Source organism: Heterodontus francisci, chromosome 2, assembly GCF_036365525.1.
Source record: "Heterodontus francisci isolate sHetFra1 chromosome 2, sHetFra1.hap1, whole genome shotgun sequence".
Lineage (NCBI taxonomy): Eukaryota > Metazoa > Chordata > Chondrichthyes > Heterodontiformes > Heterodontidae > Heterodontus > Heterodontus francisci.
In genome coordinates this window covers 149,044,141-149,048,967 of record NC_090372.1, presented here as the reverse complement: position 1 = coordinate 149,048,967, position 4,827 = coordinate 149,044,141, and positions in this window count along the sequence as shown.

Here is a 4,827-nt window from a genome sequence, read left to right as displayed (position 1 = left end):
CCCTTGTCGTTCCATTGTGCCAAGCTCAGCTTTTAGCTTGTCCTTGATGTGGACACTTCCATGGTGAATCTATGGAGGGAACTGCATTGTCTAGCAAATGAAGACCAGCATCTCCTATAAAACTGCCTACAGTGTCAAATCTGTCCAGTTGCTTCTGTTGCAAATCCTGAATGGGATCAATGGGGTCATATTTGCCTTGATTATGGTAGCATTGACACATTACTGATCTCATGAATCATCACGATCCAGAGTTTACTGCATGCTGGTAGTCCTGCTACCGCTGGATTGTTAGTGTCAACAGCATAAAAGACTTGTGGTAACCATGCAGAACTTCCATATCTGCACTCCAATGTCAATGCTCCCATGCAGCAGCTTGGTGAACCATTATATGCAGTGAGTCTAGTTGGCTGCAACATAAACTCCCACTTTTCTAGGTGCATATATTTAAGTATCTACAGTGGTAAGAAGTTGATGCTCGCCCCAGTATCTATCTTAAATCGTAGCTTGTGCTTGCCACTTTTGTTAGGACATATGATTTTGATTGTAGTGAAGGTTTCCAGTTGTGTAAATACATCCATGTGGTTTGTGACTGTCAGCATGTGGAAAGCTTGTTCACTTTCAGTGTCTTCTTTGCTGTCCAAGTCTTTGCCTCTTCTGGGCATGCCTGTGTTTAAACTGGTGAACTCTTTTCTGTTCTAGCCACTAGACGGTGTTTGTTTCTTATTGAGCAGTGGCTTGCTGTGGCTTCTGACCATTTCTTCATTGCCAGATTTTCTACACAGTCCTGCCCAGATCACATACTTGCAGGTATCCCTGAATGCAGGACAGTTTCTTGGCTGGCGCATTAGACCGCATTTGCCGTATGCATTGCTCCATTGAGATGTCTTGGCTATCTCACCTATGGTTGTTGCTGCTCCAAGCAATTGTATGTACTGCCTGCTTGCAGCTATGTCTTCATACTTTCTGCTATCATTGAGGAGATTTTCAGTGTCTTATTCATTTCCCTTAGCAAGCAGATCTTTTTGGAGTGCTTCCACTGGAGTTGATGTGACTACCAGCTCCGTTATCCTCTTGGACAGTTCTGCATCTGAAATATCACAGTCTTTCCCTTTTTCCTAGCATCTGCTCCCAAATTGATCAATAATTTCTTTGGGCTGTTGTCTATAGGCCATCAGTTCCAGTCAATGGATCCTGAAGTTGACCTTGACCTTCAGTTGGTCTTCTAACATTGTCCAGAGTTTCGATGGGCCTTTCTGTTCTGCTTCTGACAGTCCAGAAATGTTGATGCGATGGAGTCCTTCATTGCCAATCACAATCTTTATCTTAATTGCTTGCTTGTCAGGTTCTGTGACTGCAAGATCTAAAAAACATAACTCCATACACTGTTTGAAGAGTTGGAATTCATGGAGGATATCTGGAACCTTTCAGTTCATCACTGGGTATTTTGTGGCCATGATGTCAGAACATCTTGTTTACAACAATTCTTCCTCCAGAGCTTTCGCCTTTAGTTATTTTCTTTTTAGTAGCTTTCCTTGAAGGAAAAAACAGTGCAGGTCTGCTGTGCCTGCAGCATCAGACCTCTGCTAGGCCCTGAGCTCTATGGTTGCAGCATGGGCTTTCAACCTCTGCTCAGGGAGACTCCATCCACAAAAATCTTTTGGTGGGAAAACCACAATGCGTAATGGCAGTGCAGTATCGCAGCCCCAACCCGAATCAACTCTCTTTCCTTTTCTAAGCCTGATTCTGCCCAATTACTGCCTTTCCTGCCAGCCACTGTTCGAATAAACTACCCCCTTTGTTTATTCACACTCTGCTGGAATACCGACTTTGAGGGTGATTTCTGAATCTACTCAATGTGGCACCACCGCCACTTCCTCCAGCTATCTGCAGTGTTGTCCCAGGGTTCATAGTTTGCCATGGGAGAAACTGTTATCCTCGATGTCGCACTTGTGATCGCTGCCCTGCATCAAACACCACTACTGGCACATTGAGCACCTCTGCATCGCTGCTATCCTATTGTGTTCAGCTACCACCATATTGTGTTATTGAATTCTCAACACAAATGTACCAAATAATCTGAGGTTGAATGGTAAGTTGAATGAAGGGTTCTTTATTACAAAATAACAGAATTACAGGAGAGCTCTGAAATACACGTGCTAACTGTTGACTAACACTGCTCCAACTAGTATAATACATGTCAGCTTGCATCACTTGCCACACCTGGAGTACTGTGTGCAATTTTGGTCTCCTTACCTAAGGAAGGATATACTTACCCCAGAGGCAGTGCAACAAAGTTTCACTAGACAGGTTTCTGGGATGCTGGGATAGTCCTATAAGGAGAGATTGAATAGACTAGGCCCACATTCCATGGAATTTAGAAGAATGAGAGGTAATCTAATTGAAACATATAAAATTCTTAAGTGGCTTGAAAGCGTAGATGCTGAGAAAATGTTTCCCGGGCTGAGGAATCTAGAACACGGGATGACAGACTCAGAATAAGGGGTCAGGCATTTTGGACTGATATGAGGAGAAATTTCCTCTCTCAAAGGGTTGTGAATCTTTGGAAATCTCTACCCAGAGAGCTGTGGATGCTCAGTCATTTGAGTACATTCAAGATAGAGGTGGAAATATTTTTGGGTACTAAGGGAATTAAAGGATATGGGGATAGTACAGGAAGATGGAATTGAGGTAAAAGGTCAGCAATGACCTTGTTGAATGGCAGAGCAGGCTCAAAGGGCCAAATGTCCTACTCAAGCTAATATTTCTTATGTTCTTATATAAATAGCCAACAATATTTTACAGAGTAAATCCACAAAATGTGATTGAAGAGAAAAAAATATGCTCATGGTCCCAAGTTGGCCAAGAAACACAGAGAATATAGGTTCATGCCAGTAGTACGAAACAGGCTCATAGAGAATTGGAAAAGAAAATCAGGTGTGGTGTATAATGGATAGCTGATTCAAGCTCAAGCCTGTTTTAAATGAGCATGAATTTACCCATAGCAACTTCATACAAGCAGAATCTGTTGTTACAGATGAATGGGCAGATCTGGCACAGCTTTTCTCCTACCACCATTTAACAGCTGAATCTTGAGCTTAGATATGGAAGGATTTATTTCTCTACTGTAGAAGCCTTGGGGTCATTTTAATGGTTATGTGCTACTGACCTGAACCTTCACCTACCAGAATCATATATTGGATTTTAAAAGCACAAGCTTCACACAGTTTTCTAGCCATTAATTTTAAATAGGCAGGAAATCACACACAACATGCATCCTACTTTCCAACATGGACTACAAGGCTCTCTGTAAAAAAGTGCAAAGTCATTATTTGCCCTCTTATCAGCATTGAGGAAAGTCACTGCTTGGAAGGGTATTCCCTGAAATTCCCACAGCAAGTGGGGCAGGAGGGAAATTCCATCTGTTGGCCTGAGTCATTTTGATTGCTGCTGGTTATTTAAGTATTGAGGGTCATGCTAGGCCCCCACCTGCAAGAATGAGGCACATTAATTTTATCATGAACATTGATTCTAAACTGTTACTGCAGTGAAAAAAGGACTTGTTAAACGGATCAGCCGTGGCTGGAAAAGACATTTGCACATTAACAGAGAGTGTTTGGAAGGACAAGGCAGCCATTCCCTGACTCATTCAACCCACAATGGACTTTTGATCACCTGGCGTTGAGGGTGGGGGAGCTCGCAATCCAGGTTGACTGCTAAGATGGCCGAATACACGAACGGACATGGTCAAACCAGCTAGTCACATGACTAACCTGCTGGGCAACCTGAGTTTTTTGAATTTGTACAAAGAATTTGGGCAGAAAGCAGAATGCCCCTGGACTGAAAAGCTCTCTGCTGGCTGGCTCACCACAGCCTCTCCTGTCTGCCTGCTCCCATCTCTTTCTCACAAGCCTCTGAATCCACTGAAGACACATAAACCCCAAGAGAGAAAAGTCTCCTACTGCATACAAGGTTTAAGAAGAATACTGGGCCCCAATGAAAAGCAAGATCTACCTACAATCAAGGACTTTACAGTGAGCTCAAAGACCCGTAACAAAAACTCTTCAGATACTGCCTCAAACGTTTCCACTTTATTTCTTCTGCTCTTTTCTGTCATTATTTGCATGTGTGTATCACATTTGCATGTTACAGTGGGCGCGTCGTGTATCCGTAGACATCAACCGAATTAGAGTTTAAGTTTAACTTTAATAAATTTCAACTTTTCTTCTTTAAACCTAAGAAATCCTGTTTGTGCTGATTTCTTTGCCTTATTATTGGAAAGCAGTGAACAAGGATTCACAAAGGGGGAGCTAAAAACAGTGTGTTTAAAAATAAAACCCTATTACAGAAAGACCAAGTGAAGGCTGAAAGGGAACCCGAGACCTCTTTCTCACCTGATCGTAACAGCAGGCTCGAGCCCTATGTGCGAGATATCCTGTGCAGCTGGAACATTTTACTTACCACAGTTGTTTAAAGGGCCAGAGTAAAAATTCAATAAAATGAAGACTCCCTGAAATATAGCCTTGTCTCAAGTAAGCCTTTTGGAGAAGAGTGGGAAACAATACAAGAGCACCAACAGCTGAAGGAATTTGGAAAGAGCCCTAGATTCATGATTACTGTCTGGCTCCCACCTTCAAAAGGTTCTGAGTGCCACTTCCATACAAGCGACTTCCATATGTGAAGGAACTGGAGCAGAGACTGAGCAAGATGGAATGTCAGACTGATTCCCATCCTAGCTCATCATTTCCATGTAGAAAAGCTGTGGGCAGAGAACTCCGATACTTTTAGGGATGGAGGACAATTGCAGTGGACATTTTTAGGGGCAGCGAT